Source organism: Acomys minous (genome assembly GCF_964271855.1).
Source record: "Acomys minous genome assembly, chromosome: 3".
Lineage (NCBI taxonomy): Eukaryota > Metazoa > Chordata > Mammalia > Rodentia > Muridae > Acomys > Acomys minous.
This window is the reverse complement of record NC_140485.1, coordinates 88,243,844-88,265,375: the sequence shown is the minus strand read 5'-3', so window position 1 is coordinate 88,265,375 and position 21,532 is coordinate 88,243,844.

Genomic DNA, 21,532 nt, shown 5'->3' with positions numbered 1-21,532 from the left:
TTTCAACCAAGATTAATCAAAAGGGATGAGGATGGACACTTCTTACTCATCAAAGGTAAAGTCATCCAAGATGACATCACAATTCTGAACATCTATGCTCCCAATACAAGGGCACCCACATTTGTAAAAGATCTGCTAAAAAGGCTTAAACCACACATCGATCCCCACACAATAATAGTGGGAGACTTCAACACCCTACTCTCACCGAAGGACAAGTCATCGAAACAGAAACTAAGCCGAGAAATAACATCATTAACCAATGCCATGGGTCAAATGGATCTAACAGATATCTATAGAACCTTTTACCCAAACAAGAAAGAATATACCTTCTTCTCTGCACCCCATGGAACCTTCTCCAAAATTGATCACATTGTAGTTCACAAAGAAAGCCTCAACAGATACAAGAGGATTGAAATAATACCTTGTATCCTATCGGATTATCATGGGCTTAGGCTGCAATTCAACAACAACAGAAATAACAAAAAGCCTACACGTATGTGGAAACTAAACAACTCTCTGCTAAATGACACCTGGGTCAGGGAAGAAATAAAGAAAGAAATCAGGGAGTTTCTGAAATTCAATGAAAATGAAGGAACAACATACCCAAATTTGTGGGATACATTGAAAGCAGTGCTAAGAGGAAAATTCATAGCACTAAGTGCTTTTAAAAAGAAATTGGAAGCATCGCACATAAACACCTTAATGACACAACTTGGAAGCCCTAGAAAAAAAAAGAAGCAGAAACACCCAAAAGGAGTAGACGTCTGGAAATAATCAAACTCAGGGGTGAAATTAACAAATTAGAAACTAAGAAAACAGTCCAAAGAATCAACAAAACCAAGAGCTGGTTCTTTGAGAAAGTCAACAAGATAGACAGACCATTAGCCAAACTAACTAAAAGGCAGAGAGACAGTATTGAAATCAACAAAATCAGAAATGAAAAGGGAGATATAACAACAGACACTGAAGAAATACAAAGAATCATAAGATCCTACTTTGAAGGCATATATGCCACAAAATTTGAAAATCTAAGGGAAATGCACGATTTTCTTGATCAATTTCACTTGCCAAAGTTGAGTGAAGAATAGATAAACAAGCTAAATAGTCCCATTTCCCCTACAGAAATTGACGTAATCATTGATAGTCTCCCAACCAAAAAAAGGCCAGGGCCAGATGGCTTCAGTGCAGAATTCTACCAGACCTTCAAGGGCGAGCTAATACCGATACTCTTCAAGCTACTCCAAAAGATAGAAAGGGATGGAACATTACCAAACTCATTCTATGAGGCCATAGTCTCACTGATACCTAAACCCCACAAAGACTCAACAAAGAAAGAGAATTTCAGACCAATTTCTCTGATGAACATCTATGCAAAAATACTAAATAAAATACTAGCAAAACGAATACAAGAGCACATCAGAGATATCATTCATCATGACCAAGTAGGCTTCATTCCAGGCATGCAGGGATGGTTTAATATATGGAAATCCATCAATGTAATCAACCACATAAACAAAATGAAAACAAAAAACCACATGATCATCTCTTTGGATGCAGAGAAAGCATTTGATAAAATCCAACACCCATTCATGTTTAAAGTTTTAGAGAGATCGGGAATACAAGGCCCTTTCCTCAACATAATAAAGGCTATATATAGGAAGCCAATAGCCAAAATCAAAGTAAATGGTGAGATACTCAAGGAAATTCCTCTAAAATCAGGAACAAGGCAAGGCTGCCCACTCTCTCCATATCTCTTCAATATAGTACTCGAAGTTCTAGCCAGAGCAATAAGACAACTTAAGGAGATCAAGGGTATTCAAATGGGAAAGGAGGAAGTCAAATTATCCCTATTTGCAGATGATATGATAGTCTACATAAGTGACCCTCAAAATTCCACCAGAGAACTCCTACAGCTGATAAACACCTTCAGCAAATTGGCTGGATACAAAATTAACTCAAAAAAGTCTGTAGCCTTCCTATACACAAATGACAAGCTTGCAGAGGAAGATATTAGGAAAACTACACCCTTCACATTAGCCACAAGCAATATAAAGTACTTAGGAGTTACTCTTACTAAGCAAGTGAAGGACTTGTTTGAAAAAAGTTTCAAAACCCTAAAGAAAGAGATTGAAGATGACATGAGAAGATGGAAGGATATACCTTGCTCATGGATAGGGAGAATTAACATAATAAAACTGGCCATCCTACCAAAAGCAATCTACAGATTCAATGCAATCCCTATCAAAAAACCTGCACAATTTTTTAAAGACATTGAAAGTTCAATTCTGAACTTCATATGGAAAAACAAAAAACCCAGAATAGCTAAAACAATCTTGTACAATAAAAGGTGCTCCGGAGGAGTCTCCATACCTGATCTCAAACTGTACTATAAAGCAATAGTAATTAAAACAGCATGGTACTGGCACAGCAACAGGCTGGTTGATCAGTGGAATCGAATCGAAGACCCAGATATGAATCCACACATATATGGTCATTTGATTTTTGACAAAGAAGCCAAATCCATTCGATGGAAAACGGATAGCATCTTCAACAAATGGTGCTGGTCTAAATGGATGTCTATGTGTAAAAAAATGCAACTGGACCCATATTTGTCACCTTGTACAAAACTCAATTCCAAGTGGATTAAAGACCTCAACATAAAACCAGAGACACTAAATCACTTAGAAGAAAAAATGGGAAAGAGCATGGAACATATTGGCACAGGAGACAACTTCCTGAACAGAACATCAACAGCCCAGGCATTAATGTCAACAATTAATAAATGGGACCTCATGAGGCTGAGAAGCTTCTGTAAGGCAGGTGACACTGTAAAGAGAACAAAGCGACAGTCTACATACTGGGAAAAGATCTTCACCAACCCTACATCTGACAAAGGTCTAATATCCAAAATATATAAAGAACTCAAGAAATTAAATACCACCAAACCAAATAACCCAATTGAGAAATGGGGCAAGGAACTAAAAAGAGAATTCTCAACAGAGGAATATCAAATGGCTGAGAAACACTTAAAGAAATGCTCAACCTCCTTAATCATCAGGGAAATGCAAATCAAAACAATGCTGAGATTCCATCTTACACCCATCAGGATGGCTAAGATCAAAAATTCAAGCGACACCACATGCTGGCGAGGATGTGGGGAGAGAGGAACACTCCTTCATTGCTGGTGGGAATGCAAACTAGTACAACCACTTTGGAAATCTATCTGATGCTATCTCAGAAAAATGGGAATAGGGCTTCCTCAAGACCCAGCTATTCCACTCCTTGGAATATACCCAGAAGATGCTCCAGCACACAGCAAGAAATTTTGCTCAACCATGTTCATAGCAGCCTTATTCATAATAGCCAGAACATGGAAACAGCCTAAGTGTCCCTCAATAGAAGAATGGATAAAGAAACTGTAGTACATATACACTATGGAATACTATTCAGCTATTAAAACAAGGAATTCCCGAAATTTGTGGATAAATGGATTGAGCTAGAAATGATCATACTGAGTGAGTTAACCCAGAAGCAGAAAGACTCAAATGGTATATACTCACTTATATATTATCCCAAGGGGCAGGTCCCACAAGACTTCACTTACCAGGAAATTGAGACAGAGGGGAGGACATTCTAGTGGGACTCTAGGTGAGAGAATCATGGGAGAATGGCAAAGTAGAAGGATCCAGAGGGTCCTAGAAGCATACAAGTAGAACATTATGATAGACAGATTTGGGCCCAGCGGTCCCGCTCAAACTAAGGCACCAGCCAAGGACAATACAGGCGGTAAACCTTAAGCCCCTACCCACATCTAGCCAATGGACAGAACACTCTCCACAGTAGAGTGTAGAGTGGGATACTACTTTCTCACATACTCTGGTGCCTCACCTTTGACCATGTCCCCTGGACGGGGAGACCTGGTGGCAATCAGAGGAAGGACAGCAGGCTACCAAGAAGACACTTGATACCCTGTGATCATATAGAGGGGGAGGTAATCCCCCTCAGGAACAGTCATAAGGGAGGGGAATAAGGGGAAATTGGGAGGGAGGGAAGAATGGGAGGATACAAGCGATGGGATAACCATTGAGATGTAACAAGTATAAATTAATAAAGGAGGGAAAAAATAAAAATAAAAATAAACAAAACCACATCCCCATTTAAAAACTATTATAGGTTTCCATTCCATTGTCAACAGATCCTTATAGTATATTCATTGTCCTAATTTCTCAGTTTTTTATGTAACCCAATGTCTTTCAGCTGGTGTTGTTTCTTTTTCATTAAAATTACGAAAATATGGAGTCAACAAGGGATTATTTATTATGTTCCTGGGAGTATTTTTCCTTCCTTTGTGCTTAATCATCATCTCTTTTAAAGTACAATTAACTCTTTCTACAGCTACTTCTCTTAGGATTGTGTAGTATGCCAGTAATGTGCTTTATATTGTAATATGCAAAAAACTTCATCTTATTGGGTAAATATGCAAAAGCATTTTCGGTCTTAATTTGTGCAGGTATTATCCCCTATTATTGCCATTATTTCCATTAAGTGTGTAGTTACACAATTAGCTTTTTCAGAACATAAAACAGTTGACTATTAAAACCCTGAATGTGTATCAATGGTATGTACAGACATTCGTTTTCCAAATTCTGCAAAATGAAACACATTCATCTGCCAGAATATCATTCCTTTTGGTACCCCTAGGGTTACTTCCAGCAGGTATGGGTTTTGGTAATAAAGAAAATGTGTAGGAGACTTTTTAATAACCACTAAACAACTAAGCTTAACTGTAAGATTAAACTATCTGGTCACTAACCCCACCAGAGACTTGAGAAGGAATAAAACTTAATTACCTGAGTAAAGAGGAAGTGCAGATTAGAAGCTCCCAAAATGAAAAAAAAAAATGACAGAGGCAATTTGCTGCTGGAATTGTCACCCAAAACTTTCTATAACATTGGAGCATCAACTTCAGCCTTCTGGTCCAATAGATTTGAGAGATACATTTGTAAGGCAGGAACTATTGAGTACTCATTTACCCTGTCTTGGCAGAGTGTGGCCATCGATTCTGCCTGCATACAAGCTTGCTGATTTTTAGGTAGAATTCTGTCTGTAGCAGAAATAAGAACATTTTGCTCACTGGCTTGTTTGCTACATGTAAAGCTATATTTATAATTAATTCAGAAACATTTTTATGTATGTTTTCAACTTTTTACTTTGCCTATGTGCTATGAAAATCCATTCCATAATATTATCTTACCATTGCATACTGAGCCTAGTAAGAGAATGAGATGAAGGCAAATTACAATCAAATTTAGGATCAAGTCTATCTACATATGCATCTTGTAGTCTTTGTTCTACCAGAATTAACTCTTTTTCTGCTTCAGATGTTAGACACCTTGGAATGTTTAAATCTGAATCTCCTTATAATGTTTGAAACAAATAACTCATCTCATAAGTAGTTAATGCAATTATAGGCCTTAGCTAGTTAATATCACCCATTGATTTTTTTTTTAATCATTGAGTGTGAATCAGATCTTTACCTTTTGTTGTTAAATATTCTGTTAAATTATTTTATAGCTTGTAAATTGTAATTGAATTACCTCTTTGTATTTATTAGAGCAATCTACAATGCCCAGTATGGTAGAATTCTTTGTGTTTCCTTAAACATTTACCCAAATTATTTTCATCAAAATCATCCATGAAATCATAAATGATAGATTGAGGAAGCTGTCTACAAATTATTTCTAATCGTTGTCCCAAAAGTATTGATATGAAGTTGGACATTTTAACATTCCATGTAGAAGTACCTTCCAGTTGTATCTCTTTATTTACCCACTATTGTTCAGAGTAGGTACTGAGAAAGTCAACCTTCCATATCCTGCTCATGAAAGGGTATTATGAAAAAAATCTCTTAAGTTAATTATTATTATAGGCCATGAGCTAGATAACAAAGAAGATAAAGGAATTCCAGGCAGTAAAGGACCCATCAGTTGAATTACTCTATTCACTGTTCGAAAATCCATTACCATCCTCCATTTTCCTGATTTCTTTTTCACAACAAAGAGGGGGGAAATCCATGGGCTGGTAGACTCTTCAATGTGGTGAGCATCCAGCCTGTCTTGTACCAACTGTTCAAGTGCCTGCAAATTTTCTTTTGTTATGGGTAACTGCTCTTGCCATAGAGGTATGTTTAAACAATTTTAGGGGCAAGATTGCTGATATTTCAGCAATGGCCTCATTTATAAATTTGGAAACTCAATACTTGTGCAGTTCTGTGTTTTGAAAGTGGGCACAGCTTGTGATTGTTCTTGAATTCATATATCAATACTATCCCAAGAAGCAATACCATTTCACCTGTAATTTTCTTACTATTTGTCTCTGTGATTGCAGGAATGTTAATTAGAGTACCCCATTGTTGTAAAATATTCCTTACCCATAAATTTATGGGTATATCAGTCACATGTGGTTTCAACTTCCCTGTTTGCCCTTCTGGCCCTACACATTTAATCCACTGAGTATTTTGTCTTATTTTAGATAATTTATCAATTTCTATAAATTGTGTATAAACTTTCTGAAGTGGCAAATCTGGATTCCAAGAATGGATAGTGACAACTGTTCTTATATCCACAAAACCTTCTATTTTAACACTACTCATTTGTACAGTTGATCTCGGTCTCTGATTATTAAGCACTGTTTACCAAAATACACCTTTTTCAGTACTCCCAAATGCACCTGTTCTTTCTAATGAAGCAGCGTTGCCTTTCATGTAAGGAAACAGTAACATCTGAGGATTCCAATTCCTGAATTAATTTGCATTTTGTTTTCTTACATATTTCATGAGTTTAACTTCTTCCTTATAATCCCCAGCTATAATATCTTGAAGCACAAGAAAGCCTTGAGAAATTAAACTACTTCTTACCAAGATTATTTTTCCTGTCCCTGAAGGTAAAGGACCATGAAAACCAGTGGTTAATTTATAACATTCAATCTTTGGGGATAGTGTAAAAGATTAATTTAAGGCCAGATGCAAAACCAGACTGTCTTCAGTAGCAGGCATTAAATAATCAATACCTAGTTTTTGTCTTCCAGAATGTTTGTTACCTCCTAGCTGACAAAAGAATGAGGGCTCATATTGTTTTCTTAGAGGCCTCGACCTAACAGTCCTTTCCTTTCAATTCCCAATGGCAAAAGATTACTTCACATATCTTTCTTTGAATGGCAATACCTAGACCAATGCTTTCCCTTCCTATAGTAGCTACAATACCCTGGCAACCTTGGCATACCATTACCATCATGGCCACATTTTCCTTGTTCTTTTCTATGAATACCACTTTCACCAGAGTTAATTGACTTGTTATTTTGAGTTCTGCAGCTTATAACAATTTCTTTGTAAATGGCTAAAATTACCACAATTAAAGCACCAGATCTTTTGGTATCTGAGTCCTATGGTAAGTTAAGATAAGGCTTGTCCTATGATATTAGGTTGATGGTCCTGAGAGCCAATAGTATCTGTCTCTTTTATCCATTCTTGTGATGAGGCACCTCATGCTTTTGATGGTCTAATTTCTCTTACACTCATTATTTACAATCTCATATTCCATGATCTGTGTCATGCCTCTCTGGTCCCAGGGTCTGGTATGGCTCTATTTTGAGCAGACTCCAATCTATGTAAGAATTCTGCAAAGACTTCTCCAGGGCCTTGAATTACCTTATAAACTTTTTTTTTATCAATGGTAATGTTTGCTTCACAAGTGCTTCCATTTCTACACAGAAGCTATCTTGTACTGCCAACTTTGAAATTTTTCTAGAACTATGGAATTTAGTGATACTTTCAGTTTTTGTATATCATCAGTATTCTTACAATCTTTTTAAAAAGGGAATACAAGAAGAAGACAAAGCAAAGTCAGAAAATTCCTTCTTGGATATAAGCAGTAGAGAATCCTGTTGTAGCAGTTGTCATTTATTTGACATCCTGAAACAGTATATTTATACCTTCAAACCCTGTAGTTTTCTTTACAGCATTAGACCTTGTTACTTATTATGCCCAAACCATGTATTGGCATCACACATAGGCTTGGAACTTTTGCAAACTTACTTTATTTGGGATTCTTTAACGCTTATGCCTCTCTCCCAACCCACCTATTTGTGTGTGTGTGTGTGTGTGTGTGTGTGTGTGTGTGTGTGTGTATTCTCTTAGTTTCTATACTAGAATGTTTATCAGTTGGCAAAGACCATCCTCCAGCAAGAGGCAGTCCATCTTCTATGGACAAACATCACGTGTTCTCCCTCACAAGTCTGTTTCCAGCTGACAAACACTGTACAACTTTGCACAAGTCTGTTTCATATCTCACATTTAGGATCAAAACAAAAATATGTTTACATCCACTACAATAGAATCTATATTGTGGCATATTTTAGTCAGTTTTATTTTTTGTTGTTCTTCATATTTTAAGACTATTCACTTCACTGTTATTCCTTTTGTTTCATTGTATATTTTAGTTTATTGTGACACTAATAGATATATTAAAATTTAAAAAAATGAGTATAAGAAGATTCCTCACTTATATGTGATATTTCAAATACAAAAAGTAAGAATCATAACAAGCAAGTATCTTTAAGTGATTATTTGCTATATTTTGTATGCTATAGACAGAAACTACCACTCTAACATATAATGATCTACATTAAAAAACCCTTGAAATTACACATCTTCTAACTGTCACTATGTAATTGAGGCTAAAATGGAGCAAGATCTGAATAAGTGAAATACACATGGGCAATATAAAATTGAATTCTAATAGAATACATACATCACACAACACTGAATAAAGCAGAAGACTATACTCTAGATGTATAATTGTCAAATAAAGGCCACATGAGCTAACAAGGAATGTTTTTCATTAAGAGTAACATTAAATTACATCATAATCAAGATGAATATTAGTATAGAAAACAATACAAAATGATAAATAACTGTGGGTGAAATTTTAAAAATTGTGTAATATAGTTTTCTTGACTTCCTTACTTCATCAAGAGTGGATATATTAAGGATATATTTGCATTACTTTTTTTTGAGAAATGGTTTCTCTTTATAGTCTTACATGTTCTGAAACTCACTCTGTAGGCCAGACTGGCCTCAAACCCATAGAGATCTTCCTGCCTCTGCCTTCCTGATTGCTGGGATTAAAGGTGTTTACCATCACCAAGTTTTCATATAATCTTAAGGGGTAAAGTTAAATAAGAAAATTGAGTTTATTTAAAACAGTTCCAAAGCACTAGTGAAGTTGAATAGTTACTAGGTAAGAGACATTCAAACCAGAGTTCATAGTTCACAGTTTTGCTTTCAGTAAAGCAAACAAAACAAAATTACTCTGTCTCCATAAGAAAATTCATGTTACTAGGCAATTATATTAAATGTGTCTTATGTACCAGTTCTTAGAGTAATTTTACCACATCCATTGAAAATTTGACATTTATCATGAAATGTTTCCATGTAGCAATAAGTATAGCTATAAAATTGAACATACACCCTTATTTCTCATAACTTTAGAAGGAAAAACAATGTGTAAAAATCATAATTTTCTAAGTAAAAGTTAGTACTTCATTCTGAGGTGAAAGAGATGAAATTGTAATATTGTTTCACTTGTGTGTCAATAGCAGGGACAGGTTTTGAACCTACCCAGAATGACTACCAGCTTTCTTAAACTGTTGATCAGTTAAGATTATGCATCCCTTTCTGAGTATGTTTTCCTGAAAAACCTTTGCCTTTTATTTATTCAAAATTCCAGCTTCCTATTTCAAAACACAGTGACTAGTAGTTCTGAAGGGATAAATTGAGCATATCTGCATGTTAGACACTTGGCATCTCAGATAATGTCACCTTGATTCAAATCTTTATGGTCCATTTCACTAAATGTATGAGTGTTCAAAAACTTCCTGAAATGCCATTTTTATTCAATAGAAGCATATCCCTGTAGCAATGGTAAAAACAAGATTTCGTATCTTAGAAAATGTTCTAGTTGCTCATAATAACACCAGTAAGCGTTTCTTCTATATATGTCTACAATTAAGTACAGAGTCCAGGGTGAGTGAATTAAAATATGGTATGTACAATAGTATTAGAAGTATAGTTTCATTCATCTTTAGTTCATCTTAAGGCTACATTTATAGTTTTTTTTGGCTCTACTATCAGTGACTAGAGGGTAAAGGAAGCACAGAGATTACTTTCACATTTAACATGTATAACCATATGGATTAAGTCAGAGAAGCAAAGCTTATAGGATGTAAACATAGAATGGCACACATCTACATACAAAATTATTTATCCATTAGAATGCTGTGTATAGCATGCCAAAAAAGCCTACCTTCTGAAGTGCATGTATGAAGGTGTATGTTATTTCAAGAAATGTGCTTTGATAGAAAGCATAAAATTCCATAGCCATAGGTAAGGAAGTATTAATGTTGTTTTTATAAAACTGTGTTTCTCTCTTCACCCAGCTATCACAAAATAAAATGAGCAAACCAGCTCATGAGCTGGGATGGCTAAGCAAGAGATCAATATTCAAAAATGTTGTTGTAACTTAGATGGTAAAGAGTTGAGAAAGTAATGATTTCTTTGATGAAATAATGTAATTTTCTTTTCCATAACTGCACCCTACCATTAACATACACATGAAAACACCTTCTACAGTTGTTACAAACTCTGCGGTAGGGTTATGTTGTATGTTTCTTAACTAATAATGGAACAAATTTTCCCTTTTCCTCCCTTCTTTCCCTTCCTTATGGGTCCTTTGTAGAGCTTAATTACACATTTTCTGTATTCTGTTCTTCCTTGCACTTCCTCTAAATTACCCTCATCCCCTTTTCAGTTATAGGTTGCTTGTCTACCTCAGGTTCAATATCTCTATCTTAATCTCCTCCCTATAGATATATAATGGGCTTATTTGAAAAAAAATCTCCACCTTCTGTGGTCCATAAATTATATTATTTGACTTTTCAGGATAGGAATTCAAAAGGTACTGGCTTAGGATAGCCTTGAGGGTGACCAATTTTCTCATATTCCAACTTCTCAAGCTAAGATAGACGTGTCTATATTACTCTACCAATTAAATACAAGGTTTTAAATGTAAAGCAGGATTACTCCTATGTTGCACCATCCAGTTTATCTTGAGGTTTAGGTGTTGTTCCTTCATGGAGTCCATGTCTGAATCTTCATTAGACAATTTTTAGGTGTCTCATCCGCTCTCATACATTTGGGCCTCATGTAGTTGACATTATCTGTTTTCTCAACTACCCAATATTTCATCTTCTAGAAAATCACCTCAACTCTTCATTTTGTTGTTCTTGATGTTATTTTGTTGTTGTTGTTGTTGTTGTTTTTAGAGACACAAATCCTCTGTAACAGCCCTGACTGTCCTAGAACTCTTTTTATAGACTAGGATGGCCTCAAATTCAGAGATCCACATGCTTTTCCCTCACAACACCTGGGATTAAAGGCCTAAGCCATTTTGTTTCTCTTAAGATAACTCATCAACAATAGAATGCTTCTCTGCACTTTCAACATACTTCAGTTTGCCTAATTTAGTGCCAACATCAGATGAGATCCTTATAGAGATGAATGACCAGTCCTGAATTGATGGTAATTTCTAAGCTATGTCCATTGAGACTAAAAACCCCTTCAGAAATCTAGATGGATAAATATAATGATGAACTTATACAGGAGTAATAAGATTCCGAGTAATTCTAACATCATAGAATTATTTTAAATCAAAATTATGAAACAGTATGACATGTTTCTAGAAAAAGAGGCCAATAGTGTTCTGTTTTCGGTTTTATGATATAAAGAATGTTATTTGTATAAAATAAAATTCACTCGGTATTACATTTTATTAAATTTATAATAAATAAATAGTAACTAAAAGCCTTTTTAACTCTTTATATGATAAAGTACCAGCAAATAGTCCATAGTATTTGCATCTTTCCATAATTTGTTTTAGAGACAATTGTTGGTCAGCACAAAGTTATTGATAATGAATAGAAATTGAACTCTTCATAAAGTACTGGAAATATGCTGGTTGGGTGTATTTTAAATAGTATTACTAGAAACAGTTCTGCATTAGAAGGGAACTGATATAGAGATCCTCAAGCCATGCATTGTATAGACTTAGTGAAAGATTATAATACACAGCTCTAAATGGTATGTTTCCATCGAATCGTTACACTCGGAACTCAGGGATCCCATAAAAGTAGGGGTAGAAAGAGTGTAAGAGACAGTGGTGTTAGAGGGCAAACAAACTCCTGTAAGTCAGCTGAGAAAAGATTATGTGAACTCACAGAGAGTGAAACAGCAGCCACACAGACAACACAGGTTTGGACTAGATCCTCTGCGCGCGCGCACACACACACACACACACACACACACACACACACACACACACACACACGCACACACACACACACACACACACACACATTTACAAACGTGCATATGAAATAGCTTTCAGTTCATTTTTTTGAAGAGACTTTTTTCTGCCTTTCCTTGAACTGTTCATTGTGTTGGCTTTCCTTTTCCAGATTTGATATAATCAGTTTTGTTTTATCTTATATTCTATTTTGTTAAGTATTGCCGTTATCTCTTAGAAGTTTGATATTTTTTTTTAATGATAGAAAGAAAGTTGATCTGGGTGTGGGGAGACATGAGGAACAACGGGAAGTAGAAGAGGGAGTGGAAACTATAATTACAATATTAGAATAGTATGTGTGATAAAATAATCTATTTTCAAGAAAATGGAAGAGAGAGATAATGCACTGAATATCATTTTAATTATTTACTGAAATGCTAACAAAAAAGCTTATGGAGCATAAAATACCACACACCATTATGTGAAATCAAGGTGACTATATCCTTTTAATTTTAAAATACAGAAAGAGCTTATGCCAAGGTACAGAAATAAAGCTATTAAAAGGGGGAGAATGAAGAAAACACAAATTTACTAGGTTGAGATATATTTGTGTCCTATCCATGAATCAGATAATTGAAGCATATGTTCTTTTTAGTGTTCTCTCATGTTTTTAATGCTTAATCTCAAAACATAAATTGTTCCTACAGGAAGCATGAAAAGATAAATTCCCTCAGGGGAAATTTACAATTAATTTCAATATCTGTGAACTAAATACATAAATTCTTTTAGTTATAACGTATGCAAATAAATTTTGTATATCTTTGAAGTTGCTCTTATTAAATTTAAATGCAAATATGCTCTCTGCTCAGAGTTTAGCATTAAAATTGTTTTTACAAAGTACAAAAGATGGTATGTGCTATTTTCTGGATGGATTACTTTATTTAATAAACTTTCTTATACAGGAAATGAAAAAAGCACTATGTCAAATTTTATAAATTATATCCATGAAATGTATGTGTCTGTATGAACAAAGGTAAAGTTAATATCTACAAACTGAAAAGAAGAAAAGAATATAATTAATCCTGGACATAATTCATCATTAATCAAAAGGTCTACTCAGGAAATTTGAATTAGTCATGTGGTAAAATAAATTACCCTAAATGATGAAGTGTATGCATTTTTTGTTCATCAGGGTGATATATTTAGTCATGTTACTTTACTAAGCCATGTAAAATGGACATTCTTATCTATGAAATATCCAGTGAAAATTGTAGATGTTTTCATAATAGAATGGTCTTTGAAATAAAATGAAATGGTTAAACATTGAACTGATTCTTATTTCTGTATTTATTTATTCATTCATTCATTTCACATCCCAGTCACAGCTCCCTTCCTCCTATTCCCCCGTCCCACCCTCATTCCCTCTTCCACCTTTCTGCTCTCTTGTTCTCTTCAGAAAAGGGGAGGCCCCCTTCTCTGACCCACCTTAGCACATCAAGTTGACACAGGACTCAGCACATCAAGTTGCAACAGGACTCAGCATATCCTCTTCTGCTGAGGCCAAACAATACAGAAGAAAATTGATCCAAAAGCAGGTAACCATGTCTTTTTCAAAAGATGTCCTGCTCTAATTGTCATGGGACCATCGTGAAGACCAAGGTGCTCATCAAGCTGATTCTATTAAATGAGCAATCAATAAAATAGTCACCTAGTCAGTCTTGAAAGCAACAAGCTCATTTTTCTCTGAAAATGTCTTATCAAATATAAGGGATAGCTTAATATTTAGACTAAAATATTATCCTTCAAAAGAAAAATGGCTGCCAGTAAGTATAAGTGTCAAGGTTAAAGACAATTATAATATTGAATCCTGGGGGAAATAATGTTGAATCCTGGGAAGTTAAACTGAATAAATGAAGGTATGTGTGTGTGTGTGTGTGTGTGTGTGTGTGTGTGTGTGTCTTCCTGTGCTTGTATATATGCATGAATGTTGATAGTGTATGTCTGTTAGTTTTACTCTAGGCCATGAACATTACAAGCATAAGTAATTTTATAAGGAAAACCCATACAAAGGTCTTGAGGGAGAAAGTATTCACAAGTTGTGAAAATTGACTGAACATGACATTTCCAAAATTCTTGAGGTATTCACTTAGAAGGTCATCCTGAAACCATTTATCAAATCTATTTCAACATTATTTTCTCAATAAAAAACAGTAAACAAGGCTTTAAAAACTTCACTAATGCATTTTAATTTAAAAAGATTGTAAACATTTTGTTCAAAAGTCTAGCATGTTGGGAAGTAAAACCATTCTTGACTTCTGGTTAAGAAATAATAAACAATATATATTTGGAATATATTATTTAAGATCAGGTTTAAAAATCCATGTGATAAAAATCTTACCACACTCAAGATAATGCATATATTTATCTTCAAAAATATTTTTTTGCCATTTTCCATTTAATTTCCTTCCCACTTTAGAGGCAATCACAGCTTTATACTTACTTCCCTTACAGTTTGCATTTTGTAAAAATTTATATGCATGAAACTCAATTTATATTTTTGTATGTGATATTTTTAGTAAATGATTAATTTGACATTCAAAATATTGAATTCCATTTCAGTAGTTCATTTTTATATTACTAAGTAGTATTATTTTATACATTAGGTTATGACTAGATTGTGTTAGTTATAAACAAAGATATAAAAAAACATTTATGGATGAATTTTTGGTTGAAAGTATGCATTGCTATTTCTCAAATGTGTGTTTAGGAGAAGAATAGCCTTGTTATGTGCCAGGAGTTTATTAGACATCATGAAAATGGTGGTTGTTTTCTACAGTGGTTGCAGCAATTCATAGTCCCAATGGCAGGGAATCAACCTTAGTTCCCCTACAACCTTGCCAATACTTTTATAGCAAATTTTTTAATTTAATTCATCTTGATACTTGTATACTGATATTTCATTTTGGTTTCAGTGATCAATTTTCCAATCTCTAATAGTGTTGAACATATTTTCATTTGCATATTTGCCATCTGTATATCATTTTTCATGAAGGTTATGTACTAATAGTCACAGAAAATTGTTAAACTCGAAATGCATGTCATTTTATTTGGTTCCAACCTATCCTATACCAACATTCATAGATTTACTACACACACACACACACACACACACACAAACATACACACACTATACATATTAATTATATGTATATATATAATATGTATGCATATCTTATTTATAGAAAATGTAACACATATGAGGGAAACAATTGACAAAAGATATTCAAATTAATAGTTTCTAATGACTGGTATTTCCTTCTTGTCACATTTTTCTGTAAATTTTGATTTGAGATAGACTTTATGACTTTTAGTTTGGGTGTGTTGGATATTTCTTCATGCCTTTAATAGTATAGAATGCATATTCATGATATAGTTAAGTTACTTTGAATTATTTTATCTTCTCAGGTATCTATTTTTATATTACTATAGGATGCTCAGTCTGACATATATTCCTCAGCATGGAGTCAGAATTGTCTCTGTACATTCTATAGTGTCCTGTGAATTACAGCTGTTTACAACCTGGAAGTAGAATGTAGTACTATTTTTTGTATGTTGTGTGCTTTGGAGACTACAGTCTCTAAAGTTTGTTTTTCCTTATTATTTACTTATTTACTTATTAAATCATTTTACAGCCTGAACCCAGCCCTGTTCATTATCTCCTTCCAGTTCAACCCCTCCCACTATTTCCCCTTTTCCTTTTTCTCAGATACAGGGAGACCCTTTGGGTACCAACCCACTTTGTACATTAGATCACAGCAACCCTAAGCACATTTTCTCCCACTGAGGCCAGACAAGACATCACAACTAGGGAAAAGAGATCCAAAGGCATGGAAAAGTACTTCTCCCATTGTTAGGGGACACATACGTTGATCAAACTGCACATTGGCTACATATGATTAGGGGGTGCATGCTCCCCCTAAAAGATGCATGTTCTTTGGTTGGTGGTTCAGAATCTGTGAGCACCTACAGGTCAAGGTTAGTTGATAATCTATGTCTTCTCATGGTGTCCTTGACCCCTCCAGCTTCCTCAATTCTTCCTCCCGCTTTTCTACAAAACCCATTGAGCTGGACTCATTGTTTGGCTAGGTCTCTGTATCTGTCTCCATCAGCTGCTAGATGAAGCCCCTCAAAGGACAGTTATTATAGGCTCAAGTCAACAAGCATAGCAGAGTATCATTAATAGTGTCAGAGGATGCTCTCTCCCATGGTATGTGTCTTTGGTTGAACCAGTCACTGGTTTGACATTCTCTCAATCACTACTCTACCTTTATCTCTACATTTCTTATAGGCAAGACAAATTTTGTGTCTAAAGTTTTATGGGTAGGTTGGTGTTTCGATTTCTCCACTGGCAGTTGCACTTTGCTACATAATGTGGTGACTAGGAATCTGAGTTACTTAGGGTGCCTCCAAAGACTCCCTGGAGGCTCCCATGTCACGGAGATGCCCACCACCATGAGATTTGCTTACTGTCTCCTGGTGCTCCACTCCATTCCATATCCTATCACCTTACCATTAACAACATCCCTTTATGCTCCCAACCACTTCCTTCACCCAGTTTCCTTGGTCTACCTAGTTCAGAAGCGTGTTTTACTTCCTCTTCTGGGTGAGATTCAAGCTTTGTTCCTTGTGAACTCCTTGCTATTTCACTACTCTGGATCTGTGGATTAAAACAGGTTTATCCATAGTTTACGGCTAATAGCCACTTATAAGCAAGGACAAACCATACTTGTCTTCCTCGGTAAGAGTTACTTCACTCAGGATGATATTTTCTAGTTTCATTCACTTTCCCAGACATTCTCTGACATCTTTGTTTTTAATACCTGAGTAGTATTCTGTTGTATAAATGTATCCCATTTTCTTTATCCATTCTTCATTAAATGGTCGTCTAGGTTGTTTCCAGTTTCTGATTCTTAGGCATAAAGCTGCTATGAACATAGTTGAGCAAGGGTCCTTGTAGTATAGTGGAGTATTTTTTGGTTATGTCCCCAGCAGTGGTTTGGCTTGGTCTTTATGTAGAACATTCTCAATTTTCTGAGATATCATCAGTTGATTTCTAAAGCGGCTGTATATGTTTGCACTGCCACCAGCAATGAGGGAATGGACCCCTTGCTCCACATCCTTAGCAGAATGTGATATCACTTGAGATTTTTGTCTTAGCCATTCTTATGGGTATAAGATAGAATTTCGTACTGTGGTGCCCCATATTTGACCATGTCCCCTGAATGGGGAGACCTGATGGCACTCAGAGGAAGGATAGCAGGCTACCAAGAAGAGACTTGATACTCTATGAGCATATACAGGGGGAGGAAGTCCCCCTCAGTCACAGTCATAGGGGAGGGGAGTAGGGGGGAAAAGGGAAGGAAGAAGGAATGGGAGGATACAAGGGAGAGGATAACAATTGATATGTAATATGAATAAATTAATAAATAAAATTAGAAAAAAAAAGAATCTCAAATTCATTTTGATTTGCATTTCCCAGATGACTAAGGACATTGAACATTTAAGTGATTCTTGGCCATTAGGTATTCCTGTGTTGAAAATACTCCAGTTAGCACTGTATCCGTATTATTTGGGTTATTTGGCTCTTACTGTTTAGTTTCCTGAATTCTTTATGTATTTTGAATATTAGCCCTCAGTAGAATGTAGGGTTGATGAAGATCATTTCCCACTCGATTGGCTGCAGTTGTGTCCTATGAACAGTGTCCTTTTGCTTAGCAGAAACTCTCCAGTATCATGAGGTCTCATTTATTATTTTTCATCCTAGAGCTGGAGATATTGAAGTTTTGTTCATGAAGTAGTTAGTCTCTGATACCTGTGTTTAAGGCTACTCCTCATTTTCTCTTTTATTAGATTTAATGTGTCTATTAAAAGTACTGATGTCTTTGACCCATTTATACTTGAGTTTTGTGCAGGGTGATGAATATGGATCTACATCCATTGTTTTACATGCACACATCTGGTTGGACCAGAACCACTTGTTGAAGTAGCTTCCTTTTTGATTTTATGGTTTTGGATTCTTTGTCAAAAATCATGTGTCCATAGATGTGTAAGTTAATGTCTACACCTTCAATTTTATTCACTGATCTACTCATCTTTTTTATGACAAAATCATGGGCTTTTTTATATTACTACTGCTCTGTAGTACAGCAGGGAGGGTGATACAGCCAGAAGATTTTTATTACATATGATTGTTTACTACTCCAAGGTTTTTAATGTTTCTACAGGAAGTTGAGAATTGCTCTTTCAAGTTCTATAAATAATTGTGTTGAATTTTTTATGGTAATTGCTTTGTACCTGTAGATTGCTTTTGGTAAGATGGCCATGTTGACCACATTAATCCTACCAATCCATGAATATGGGAGATTATTCCATCTTCTGATATCTTTTTCAATTTATTTCTTCAAAGCCTTTGCATTCTTATCATACAAATCTTTCACTTGCTTGGTTACAGTTACACTATAAGTTTTTTTTTTTTTTTTTTATTCTTTGCAGCTATTGTGAAGGGTATTGTTTCCCTAATTTCTTTCACAGCCCATTTATCACTTGTATAAAGGAGGTCTACAGATTTTTTAAAGTTAATTTAGTAACCAGCCACATTGCTGAAGTTGTTTATCAGCTAAAGGAGTTCTCTGATAGAATGTTTGGGGTCCCTTAAACATAGAATTATATACTCTGTGATACTTGGGCTTCTTTCTTTCCAAGTTGCATCAACCTGATATCCTTTAGCTGTCTTATTGCTTTAGCTAGAAATTATAAGTTTTATATTGAATATATATGGCAACAGTGGGAAATCTTGTCTTGTCCATGATTTTTGTACAATTGCTTTAAGTTTCTGTCCATTTAATTTGATGTTGATTATAGGTTTGTTGTATATTGCCTTTATTATGACTAAGTATGTGCCTTGTATCCCAGATCTGTCATCAAAGAGTGCTGGATTTTCCAAAGTAATTTTCAGTAAATATTGAGATGATCATGTGTTTTTATATTGGTTGTTTATATGCTATATTACATTGGTGGATTTTTATAAGTTGGACCATGCCTGCATCACTGAGGTAAAGCCATCTTGATCATGGTTGATGTTTCTGATGTGTTCTTGGTTTCAGTTTATGAGTATTATGTTTACTATATTTGTGTCTCACTTTTGGTTGACTTTGAGTGGATAGGGTATCAGGGTGACTGTGGCTTCATAGAATGAGTCTGGCAATGTTTCTTCTATTTCCATTTTGTGTAATATTTTGAGGAATACTGAAAGTCATAAACAATTCTGCCTTTTTTTTTTGAGGGGGTACGAGACTATACACGACTGCTTTTATTTCCTTAGGGATTGTAGGTCTATTAAAATTATTTACTTGATCTTAATTTAACTTTGGTAAATGGTATCTATAATGAAAATTGTCCTTTGCCATTAGATTTTTCCAATTTTTTGGCATGCAACTTTTTAAAGTAAGACCTGATTCTTTGGATTTCCTCAGTGTCTGTTGTAATGTCTCCCTTTTAATTTCTGATTTTCTTGATTTGGAAAATGTGTCTCTGCCTTTTAGTTAGTTTGTTTAATTGTTTGCCTGTTTTATTAATTTTTATCAAAGAACCAGCTCTTGATTTTGTTGATTCTTTGTATTATTCTCTTTGTTTCTAATTTATTGATTTCAACCCAGAATTTGATTATTTCTTGTTGTCTACTCCTTTTTGGTGTTTTCCCTCTTTTTTTTCTAGAACATTCAGAAGTGCTTATAAATTCCGATTCTTCAATTTCTTTATGAAGTCACTTAACACTATGAGCTTTCATCTTAGCACTGCTTTCATTGTGTCTGATAAGCATATGCACATTGTGCCTTCATTTTCATTGAATTTTAGGATGTCTTTAATTTCTTTATTTCTTTCCTGACTCAGTGGTCATTGAATAGGGAATGCTTAGACTTTCATTTGTTTGTGTTTTTTTTTTAAGTTTAGCTTTTATGCATGTTTGTCTGATAAAATACAAATAGTTATTTCAGTTTTCTTGTATCTGTAGAGGCATGCACTGTAACTGACTATGTGGTCAATTTTGGATAAGGCTCTGTGATACTCTGAAAGGGATATTCTTTTATGTTTGGGTGAAAGGTTCTATAGATATGCTACAAACACTTGTTTCATGGCCTTTCTTTACTTCACTTTTCCTCTGTTTAGTTTCTCTTTTGATGATCTGTTCATTGTTGAGACTGGGGTATTGAAGTCTTCCACTATTAATATGCTGAGCCTGTAGTATGATTTAAGCTTCATTAATATTTCTTTTATGATTATGGGAGCCCTTGCATTTGGGCCATAAATATTAAAAATACTTATGTCATCATGGTAAATTTTTTCTTTGGAGAGTATAAAGTGTCCTTCCATATCTCAGATTCTTATTGAATATGAGTATAAAGTGTCCTTCCATATCTCATATTTTTATTGAAAGTCTATTTTATTGGATAATAGAATAGCTACTGCAGTTTCTTATTTATGTCTGCTTGATCAGAAACCTTTTCTCAGCCTTTTAATCTGAGGTAATGTCTACATTGCTGCTAAGGTGTGTTTCTTGGATAAAGGAAAATGATAGTTCCTGTTTTCACATATATGCTATTATCCTGTGTGTTTTTGTTGGGGGAAGTGAGTCCATTGATATTGAGATATATTATTTACTAATGATTGCTAATTACTATTATTTTGGCGTTGATGGTGGTAGTATTTGCCTGTGTTTGGTGAGGGGTGTTTTCCTTCTTTTGGATTTGCTGGTGTGGGTTATTTATTTCCATTGTTTTCTCTGAAATAGTTAACATCCTTGGGTTGGGGTTTTCCTTCTAGTACCATCTGTAGGGCTGGATTTGCAACTAAATATGGTTTAAATTTTTATCATGGAATATCTTGTTTTCTTCATATATCATGATTAAAAGTGTTCTTAGGCTAACATTACTAGTCTCTTAGAGTCTGCAATATATCTTCCCTGGCCCTTCTGAGTTTTAGCATCTCTATTGAGAAGTTGGGAATAATTCTGATATATCTGCTTTTATATGTTATTGGTCTTTTTCACTTGCTACATTTAATAATCATTCTTCATT